The sequence below is a fragment of the Delphinus delphis genome, chromosome 18 (assembly GCF_949987515.2).
Source record: "Delphinus delphis chromosome 18, mDelDel1.2, whole genome shotgun sequence".
Lineage (NCBI taxonomy): Eukaryota > Metazoa > Chordata > Mammalia > Artiodactyla > Delphinidae > Delphinus > Delphinus delphis.
The window spans coordinates 75282488-75293655 of record NC_082700.1 but is presented as its reverse complement, the minus strand read 5'-3'; the positions used below and the strand labels follow the sequence as shown (position 1 = coordinate 75293655).

General features: G+C 43.3%; 1 long non-coding RNA gene across 1 annotated transcript; it reads left to right on the top strand.

Moving 5' to 3' along the window:
• Window positions 1-1150: 1150 nt before the first annotated feature.
• LOC138413878 (uncharacterized) lies at window positions 1151-8307 on the top strand. Its single transcript, XR_011246251.1, has 3 exons — window positions 1151-1703; window positions 4119-4200; window positions 7765-8307. It is a non-coding gene; the product is annotated as an uncharacterized lncRNA (long non-coding RNA).
• Window positions 8308-11168: the final 2861 nt, after the last annotated feature.

The following is an 11168-nucleotide window of genomic DNA, read 5'->3' as shown; positions in this document are numbered from 1 at the left end:
TGTGGTCTAGCAACTCAGAGGAGCTTTTCCGGGGCTTGTAGCTGAGCTCAGACGGAGGGTTTGGAGCTTACTACAGCCGTGGAAGGAGAGAGTTCCTGGTGAGGTAGGGTGGGGGGGACAGTACTATGAAGAGACTAGACAGGAGAGGAGGCACACATTCGAAGAGCCACAGACTGTGGCTCGAGCGGAGGAAACCGGTGGTCGGGGGGAGCCGGCAGAAGCAGGCAGGGCCAGATTCCCCATGACCTTGGAGGTCATGGTGGAAATGTTGTCCTTTACTCTAAAATGGAATGGGAAGCTATTTAAGAGTTTTATGCAGATATTTCAATGATCAGATTTGGGCTTTTATAACATGACACCTCTGTAGGGAGAACTTACTGGAATTGAACAAGGGTGGATACAGGAAGACCACCTGGGAGGTTGCTACGGTGCTATTTGGTCCACAGAGGAGGGGGAAGAGGTGCCAGGATGTAGTGTCAGAGGGTCAGGGAAGGGGTGGGGGGTCTGCCTTCGCTGGGATTTCCCTTAGATGGGAATTATCTCCTCTGTTCCTTAGACATCTCCATATATACGTCCTCTTCCACATCACAGGCTATATTTTACCTGTCTTTGCATTTTCTCTCTCACCCAGCAGAGCACCTTGCTCACAGTAGGTTCTCAATCCATATTTATTGATTTATTAAGGGATGGGTGAAGAAGCAACGGTTGTATAATTTTTCCCAAAGGAACCCAAGGATGCTCGCAGAACGTGCTGGAAAGCTCCTCTGAGACTTGTTTCTTTGCTGACTCTTTGTTTTTGTTTGTAGCTATGGCAGCATAATCTGGAAGAGTAGGTCTGATTTTGCAAATTCATTTGCCTATGAAAACAGCCCGTATTGCAGCATCATCAGCACGAGCGGCGGGAATGGTGCAATGCAATCTGTGGGCTTTGGCAAATAGAGTTTCTGAAGGAAAAAAATACAACTTTAACCCACTTGCTCTTTTGCAATCATGTAGCAATATCTGTAGGAGGCCAGCAGCTTTTCCCCTTGGTAATAATGTAGGTTGAGTAACAAATGATTTCACTCTGTCTGGTTAATTATTACGGGTGGTTTATCCATTGATTGAAAAGCTCTGTACAAGTATCAGGAAATGAAAATAGGAACAGAAAACTCCCTCCCATATTCCAAGAATTGCTATCGACTGGAAGAATCAAATGTTCCCCGTTTAGCAATGTCATTCCTAAGCAGTGCTCTCATTTAGGGTGAAACAGTTCATGGACAGAAGCTCAGGAGAAGACAGTGCCACTTTCAGAAGGGCACACATCACCGATGTCAGCGAGACTCACTCGATACAGGGAGACAAGGGTGCCTGCAGACCACTGCACAGGGATGCTGCAAACAACAGTCTTTACAAGAATTCATAATTTGTTCCTACTTTTAGAGGCGCATGCAGCATTTTGAATGGTGGTGTTCCCATCACCACAATCGTGAAAGAGAAGAGTCAGTGAAGCCACTAACGGTTCACAGTGACCCCGAAAGAGGCAGACGTTGCAGAACTTCAAGAGTTAAAGACCAGGCCAAGTGTAAAGGTACATCAGACGACCTCCTGAGAGGTGTGGAGGGAAGGCGCTCTTTCCCAGCAGGTCACTTTGTTTACTACTTACATATAATTGTTGACAGCTCATCACGAATCGATCTGACTTAAATACTTCCCAGAACAAGGTAAAATACATGAGTTGAAAAGAAAATGCATGAATGTAGGTATGTTCTCCATCTCTCTCTCCCTCTTTCTTTCTCTCTCCCTCTCTCTCTTTCTCTCTCTCTCTCTCTCTCACACACACACACACACACACACACACACTTATTCCCAATCCATAAATTTTGGAAAGTCACAACTCTCTTAACATTATGCTCCCAGTTATTAATCAGCCAATTTAAATAACTAAGAATAACTAAGTCATCCAATAAAACTAATAACTACTTCCGAAAGAAAATTTGTCAATTTGGAGGCTATATTATGGGTTTTTTCACTGCATGATTGCTTTCGTTGCCCATCTCATCTTGTGAATGTCAGAATTAACTCTTTGTCATTTACAAACAATGTGTGACTGTGCAGATGTAATTTCCTTCCTCTTTGCCACAGATTTTATTTTAATGACGAATGCCTTATAAACTCACTGCAGAAAATTGAGACAACACGTAAGAATAAAATTACTTGAAAGCCTATTTTGAAGACTTTGTTCCATATTCTGGATTTTCTTAAATATGCAAATGTATTCAATAGATTGGTTGAGATAACAGTGAACTTTGATTGCACACGTGTCAGGCATAGTTGTATATACTCTACCAGCATCAACTAATTCATTCATCCATTTCTGCATGACTTTGCATTTTTTATTATGACTTTTTAACATTCTTCTGTATATGCTTTTCTCTATCATTAAAAATTCTTAGTAAACATGATCTTTAATGCCTGTGCCTTTTATGGGATAGATATATACCAGAGCAGATTTATGTCACTCAAACAATTAATGTTTCCAATTTTTCATTAATGTAAATACTGTCACCTACTATAATTGTATTACAAATATTATTCTGATGAAATATTATAGCAGTTACTTTTCATAAATCCTCAAGTGTGTTTCTGATTGCAAAATTAAGACAGATTCCCAGAAACAAAATGCTGACTCAAAGACTTGGAATATTTTCTATACACAGTATTTTTAAAGGGGAATTTTTATAGTAAAAAGAATTTTAGTTTGATCAGATTTGCTTGTTAAAATGCAAGGACCAAAAATGAGTTAAATATTCAGATTTCTCCCCAAACAGGGGAACTGAGCCCCTAGTCAATTGGATATTTGTTTCTAATCCTATTCTAGTTTTATTCAAATTCCCTGTGGAAGCGCTCACTGTTTTGATTATTGTTGACGAGGAACCAGCCTTCCTTTGTAAACATCTGGGTGCTGCCAAGGGCAGCAGGTTTGTCACAAGGATATCCCTCGTGTGAGCCTGGACAGGACATCTGGGAGCCAAGGCTGGGGTGCCTGGTGCCCAGTGAAGCCCATCCTTCACCCCCTATTCAAGAGGACACTTCCAGCTCCATTTCCCCTCAGAGCAAACTAAGCCAGCAGCTTTGGTCAGGACCCAGAGCGCATCTCTGAGTCATCCGTGCCTTTGAAATCTCATTAGTGCCTTCCACATAGAGAGAGCGGATTTGGGGTCCACGTGGAAAGCCTCTGTTTTACTAAATTGCTGACGTCATCTTCCTTCTCTGCTGCTCTTCCTTGAAAGTAAGGACGGTGGTGCTTAAAACAGAACTGAGTAAACTTAGTATAGATGCAGTATAACCGAATAAGGCTCCATTTGGGGAACCAAAACACAGGAAATGAGAGAGATCTTCGCGAGGAAGAACCAGTTTGCTCATTTTAGCCCACTTCACACGTATGAAAACTCATAAGATAGTAGAGTAAAATTGAGAATACATCACTGAAACATGAATCAAGCATCTGTAATGACAATGAAGAAGAAAATGGTTATGTGATTTAGAAAGCACGACGGGGTGTCAGGATAGACACTGGAAATTTTAGTCTGATCTGATAATTAAGTGATAGGAGACACGTTGGCAAGATGTTGGATTTGGTCAACTACTTTGCATATTTGGTGATCTATCCAAACCCAACTCATCCTGTGAGAAGAAAAATACAGATGTAATTTTAACAGCTTTATTGAAGTATGATTAACCATCATAAAATGCACATATTCAAAGTGCACAACTCGCTAAGATTTCGCCTGTGTGCACGCCCATAACTGCCACCACGGTTAAGGGGATGCACGCGTCCATCATCCCCAAAGCTTCCTCATGATCGTTTGTCATTCTCCTCCTCCCACCGCGCCCCCCACCCCGCCTCCTCCCCAGGCAACTGCTGTTCAACTTTCTGTCAGTGTTGATTAGATTGCTGGAATGTTATAGAAAGGACCAAATGTACCCACTCATCCTCTGCTTTAAGAGTAAACAATGCCATAACAATGTCTTTAAACAATAAGGAACAGCGATGGTATAGAAAATCTTGGTTGTGAGGGGGAAAAGCTCACAGTTATGTGAATTACACATTTTCCATCTCCTACCCTTTCCTACAGTCTATCTTGCTGGACCAGAGAGAAATGTGTGTGACAGTGCAAATGAGATGTTCACCCATGACCACACCAGCAGGCGACGCAGGTACAAATTCCACTGGTCAAAGTAAATGATGTCAGCTGCGACAGCAGCTTAATAAATGAAACGATGTTTACAGCCAGACTAAGACTTGGCATTTATTAAGTACTATGTATCTGCTACTATGCTGTATATTTGACGTGCAATAGCTTATTTTTTTCACTTGATTTCCCCCCAAATTCTATATACAACTTTCATTTTCACATCAGGGTTCTTTCCTTTAATATTATTCTGTATGCCTTTTCAGTGTTATTCACTAACTCAATAAGCATCTAAGAAACTATGTCATAACTTCTTTATATCATATCATACCATAAAGACAATACTTACAGCTAGGAAAAAAATCTGATAAAATTTTCATTTGTATAAACTCCCCTGTAACATACCTGTGGCTTCAGTTAAGGTAAAGACAAAGAAGCAATTTGGGGGGAATTTGTCCCAGAGAATCTGATTTGAGGAGAAGAGAACGGGCCACATAAGCACAGTCAGCATGCAGGCGATAGCTCGGATGAAGGGCAAGAAGGAATCTCTTACGAGGCAGGAGAAAGAAATCAGAATATACGCAGGAGTGCAGGGGCAGACCGCTCTGGGCCTGGACCAGTGGGCTAGGCTAGATTTGGGGTCTGTGGTTGGTAGCCTGCATCAGTAAGATAATCCAATCCTCCTATATTACATCATCAGCTATCTCCAGGAGCTGAAACACTTTGAATTTGAATGATCTGCTACAAGTGGGAGGTTTAAGACTTCCTATAAGCCCACAAGAGAGTTGTTTGAAAAGTTTATTTTGTGAGGAGAGGGACAAGAGTTCACTTTCATTCTTCCTTGGAGAATGTGCATGGTCTGGTCCTCAGAGGTGTCACAGATATATAACCCCAGGGCCTCACTGAAGAAAGTGGATGGGGAAAATGGACCAGTAAGCACGTGTCCACAAGCCCCAGGTCAGGCATCCGTCTTGCTAAGAAGCCAAACAGAACCTCTCAGGTCTCCTCTAGGCCAGTATCTGCTCCAAGGAAGCAGTATTCTAAGCCACACCCAGTGCTCAGATTCCCTCTACCTTTTCCTGCTAAGGATACAAGCTGTTTATCTTAACTCCTGTATCATTAATTCACCAATTCTGAGAACAGACATTTTCATGTGTAGAGACGTGGGCATGTCCTGAGGTTCTGGTTGTAACTGTGCTTGTTTGTTTTCGTTTTCTCTCCAGCTGGCATCTCTCTGCCTGGAGTTTCTGTCCATCTTCTGTTTTCTACTAGCTTCCTATCTGATGGTTAGGCTAACCATTCTTCTCACTTAACATAACTTCTCACTTGACACGGATTGGTTTCCCTTTCCTGTACACATCATTTCCCCTCTATCTCCTCCAGTTTCCAAGGCACCCTTCAGATTGTGATGTTCCCCTACACACACTCCCCTCCCACCCCCGCCCCCAGCATGGTCTGAGCAGCTCAGGGGGTCCCCCTCACTCTCAGTCATTGTTCAGTTGGAGGCGTGAGCGGCTCAGAGCCTGCAGTGTGGTGCTGTTAGCCTAGACGGCCCCTTGTTGCCAAGCCTGACCCCCTATCTGATAGGTGCCCAACCCGGCTCCCAGGCCTTCCTATTCTGGACTTGGACTTCACACTCATTCATGTCACACTGTGGCTTGTCCAGCTTGTGGCATAGGACTCCCTGCTGCAGGGCACTTGGGACGTTTTTGGATTCAGACCCTGAAATTCATTGTATTTGCCAACCCTCACGCTGTTGGGACTTGCAGATTTGATGACATGTCTTCCATCTTTGTATCAAGTCACTGATAAAAGCACTAAAGAGAGCACAGGCTGAAGCCTGCACAAGACCCTGCACAAGATCAACACTAATGGTTATGGAACTTGATACTGGTTCTCCTCTCTTAGCCAACGCTCCAGCGCCCTGGGGTGGGAGCTGCAGTTCCCATTTTTGTACCCCTAGTACTAAGCAGAGGGCCGAGAACCAACAGGCATTTTACAAACAGATGTGGATTGGATAAGATGCTTGCCAAAACGTTTTATTTTTAAATTTCATCTAATCTGTAAGGGTATTACAAAATACCATGTTATAGTTGATTGAAATCCACGTAATTGCTTCTTAAAACATTTCTGTGAAATCTGGGTTTAGTAATCCTCTCAAGAAAGGACTCATGACTTATTCTTCTTGACTCTTACTGGATCCTAGTTACCATTGTTTTCTCTTTAGCTGTTCTCAGACCATTATTATAATAAGCTTCTAGATTCTTTCTAGGGATGTACTTTAAATTCACTAACCTGTAGTTTGCCTTAAGTGAATTTTCTTTTCCATTGGGGTTTTGAAATGCCATTTATTCACTTTTGTTTTTGGCAATCTTCCCTTCTGCTCTCTGTTTTTCAAAGATCCCTCAGATGTCTCAGCAATCACATTTACAAAAGTTCTCTGGCCCCTGAGTTTCATTTAGGGAGCTCACAGGCTGTCTACCTGCTTTACCCACATCAGGTTTCCAGTCTTCTGATGCTGCCCTGAGCTGCTGACCTCCCGTTTATATCAGCACATCATTGTTTGCAAGATTATCTTCAGGATAAAAAAAATTTTTTTAATGAGGGAGCCAGAAAGAAAGAAAGAAAGGAAGGAAAAAAGGAAGGAGGGAGGGAAAGAGGAAGGGAGGGAGGAAAGAAAGGAGGGAGGGAGGGAGGGGGAAGGGGCACCATGTTGGACACTTTAGAGCACAATCTCATTAAGTCCTCACACTACCCTGTGAGGCAGGGCCTGTTTTTCTCTTATTTACCAGTGGTCACTCTGAGGCACAGAGAGTGTGGGTCTGGCTTTCCAGACTCTCAAACACATACTTTAAATCTCTTCCAGCTCTTCTCTGACTTGTTATCCTTTTCCTGTATCTTCTCCTTTCTAATGGGCCCCTTAACCAGCTCTCCACTCTCGGTAGCTTCCACTTAACTGTCCTGTTTTTTTTTCCTTTTCTCACAGAAACACTAAAAGATTTCCACTCCTCACAACTCTACCCTGCAGTCCATGGCGATGACCTAGAACATTTAGCAGCGTTCCAACCTCATTCAACACACACGCAGGCCCTTTGCCTCTGCATTGTCTTGTCCCTGAAAAGTAGAAATGTGGGTTGGGGTTACTTTGACTCAGATGGGGGTTGGGGGGGAAGCCTGCCAGAGAGAGGAGAAGAGTCGGGTATCATAAGCATTTGGGAAGAAGAGGGGATATCCTGTAGCTGGTCCCGGCTCCCTTCCACAGGGCAAGGGGTAGGTTTTTGTTTACAGAGGGAAACATTTAATCAAGACCGCGTTCTTCTTCAAAACCCACATGTATTTCTTATCACATCCACCCAAGCAATCTGGGGTCCCACACAAACGTGCAGTGGCTTCTGGAGAGGAAGTTTTGGTGAATATTTTAGAAACAATAACAACAACAAGAACAAAAACACAACTGGCTGGCACAGTCTGAATCTCAACGATCTCAAGATTCTTCTTCATTTTGAGACCTTCCGAAACAATACGAACATTCTACTTGGTAAGTCAATAAGAAAACCCACTGACACAATAATGCTCTGTCTTTCTCAAGTTGGGGTGCCGACATAATGGAGAAAGTCCCTGCTCTGAATGTCTCCAACCATATGAAGTTTAAAAAGCATGCAGCTGGGGGTCGATGTTGGGTGAACACCCAGGATTACGGGACAGACGTGAACCTCCGCCTGGCTGGACGCTTACAGGTTTCCCTTCATCCCCTGAAGAACTGCTAAAACCAGCAATTAGGAACCGTAAACACCAGTACTTTGCCTTGAGGGAAATTGGGACTTCAAGATAAACTATCTAAGAGATTTGAAATCTGTCGTTAAACACAGCCTTGGTCTTAAATGTTCATAATCCTTTCCCTGCCCTTGACTTTCTGCAATAACTTCTTTCTGAATTTCTCTGTCTCTGTTTACCAGTTTACTTTCTTAGGGAATATCCTCCATAAGCTACCAAATGATGAACTGTTTTTCATTCATGTGTTGCTTTTCCAGCCCCCTTAATTGGAATGAATGAACATATGACTTGACTTTTAACCTACTTTTCCTTGTGCTTAAAATAAAAGAGTATAGCATCATTTATGTGTGTCTGCATATATGCATTAATTTATTATCAATCCCAAGGACCTCACCAGTGTGAACTGGAGATTAAGCAAAATGGGAAAAATTATTCTCACCCTTTGCTGTATCTAAAATCAATGGCACAACAAGAATAAAATGGAGTAATGATATGTCAGATAGTATCTTTACTGAAAGGCTACTTATAGTTGTATTTTGGACAAAGAGAGTTAACTTAGTATCTTTTGCTGAAAACTTTTCATAATACAGTTGATTCTTGTTATTCATGGTGGTTAAGCTCTGTAGTCACTGTGAACACAAAATTAGTGACTACTGAGCCACTGCTCCTATAGGAAATATAGGGTTACGTTCCTGCAGGCTTCTGCTTATGACATTCTCGCCAACCAATCAATTCATACCTTTGTTTTATGTATGTTTCTGTTTAAAGACACCTTATTTAATAGATACTGTTGATTTAATAATAATAATATTGAAGTCGTGGTCAACAGCCCTGTAACTCAGGCCTGAACAAAGCTGATCTAACACAGATTTTCTACACAAGGCTCATCACAGCCTTCTCACCCCTAGATACACTGGACAGCACTACAGCACCATTGGGAGCCATTTTAAACAGCAAAATCACCAAAAAAGGCACAAAAAGAATCCCTGTTTACAGTCTGAGAGCTGGGACAAGAAGGCAGGGCATCCCTTGTTAGCTCTTAGCTGGGAACATGCACAACAGGCAGCTCAGATTTTTTGCCACTAAGTCTATGTCAGTGAATGAGTAAGTACCACAGTATTGATTTGGGGGTTACCAAGAAATGTAATGAGTTGACATATTTGCAAATACAGGATCTGTGACTAATGAGGATCAGCTGTACTTCTGAAAGAACCACTTAAGGCATCTCTATTCTGTACTATTATATATTCTGTACTAAATATATTGGCAAATACATTTTTTGCCAATACTGATTCTGTCGCTTCTGAATATTCCAGCCTTCCTTACTTAACTTTATCTTCTTTTTTTTTTTTTTTTTTTGCGGTACCCGGGCCTCTCACTGCTGTGGTCTCTCCAGTTTGGGAGCACAGGCTCCAGACGCACAGGCTCAGCGGCCATGGCTCACGGGCCCAGCCACTACCACGGCATGTGGGATCTTCCCGGACCGGGGCACGAACCCTCATCCCCTGCATCGGCAGGCGGACTGTCAACCACTGCGCCACCAGGGAAGCCCAACTTTATCTTCTTAAAACAATCTTTTGGAATTAAAAAAAACAATTCCTCTGGTTCTTATTCTCCACACCAACCCTCTAATTCAGAAGGATTGCATTCTGGTTGTTTGTGGTTAACATGTAAACTCAGTGATGGGAAAGGAAGGTCAGAGGATGCTGTTGGTGTGTCCCACACACATCCCCCAGCCCATCCCAAATACAGCTTGCAGACATGCCCAAGGACATTCTCTGTCCAGAGGAATATGCTAGACCCACAGAGGGCAGACCAGAAGTGAGGCAGATAACACCTGCAGAGTGATAAGTCATCCCAGCTCCCCACCCCTCAGTGGGATGATGCTGGGGCATTATCCCAGCAGAACATTGCCCTGTCGGCCACAGCACTCACCTGCACCGTCCCTGTCTCAACCCCGCACGTTGTGGATTGCCTCTCACATTAATTACTTTTATTCAAGTCCTCAGTGTGGGTTCTGCCTTTAGGGTAACTCACACTAAGGTAGACATATTTTCCCTGGGAATCCTGATGGAATTTGCTTTTCTGTAGAATTGCTTGAGCTGAGAGAGGCCCTAGGGCCCAGTGGAAAGGATGCTCATGGGACTCTGGCCTCGGTTCCACCGCTGCCTAATTCCTTGGTGCCCTTGTAAGTTTCCTAGGGCTGTTGTAACTGATCACTGCACACTGGTTCACTTAAGGCAGCAGAAATGTATTCTTTCACCATGTAGAGACCAGCAGTCTGAAATCTAGGTGTTGGCAGAGCCATGAAGGTTATGAAGGTTCTGAAGGCCTCAGGGGAGAGTCTGTTCCAGGCCTGTCCCTTGGGCTCCTGTGTGGCTGGCAGTCTTGGGTATCCCCTGGCCTGTAGGGGGATATCCAATCTCTGTCTGTGTCACTACATGTCAGTGTCTGTGTCGTTTTTCCTCTTCTTCTTATTTATTTTTATTTTGGGCTGCATTGGGTCTTTGTCGCTGCATGCAGGCTTTCTCTAGTTGGGGCAAGCCAGGGCTACTCTTCTTTGTGGTGCGTGGGCTTCTCATTGCAGTGTCTTCTCTTGTTGTGGAGCATGGGCTGTACGTGTGTGGGCTTCAGTAGTTGTGGCTCGTGGGCTCTAGAGCGCAGGCTCAGTAGTTGTGGCACACGGGCTTAGTTGCTCCGCGGCATGTGGGATCTTCCCAGACCAGGGCTCAAACCTGTGTCCCCTGCATTGGCAGGTGGATTCTCAACCACTGCACCATCAGGGAAGCCCTCCCTCTTCTTATAAGAACACCAATCATTGGATTAGGGCCCGCCCTATGACCTCATCTTATCTGTATTCCATCAGCCAAGACTCTATTTCCAAATGAGATCACATGCACAGGGGGTTGGGACGTGAACACGCCATTTTGGGGACACAATTCAACTCAGAACAGCACCTGACTCCCTTGTCTATAAAATGCAGGTATTTGATGGGGAAGATGATCTCCAACTTTTAGCTCTGTAGTTCCACAATTTAAACTTCAAAGATGAGTGTTACTTTCATTGCTATTGTTCTTTTTCTCTTTATTCTCTTGCTTTGCCATTATCACCAGAGTAGAAATCATATTACAGTTCCTCTAAAAAGAAATACACATATTACCTCACATTAAAATATAGAAAAAATAAAGCATACGTCAAATTGATGTCTCTTAAAATAAT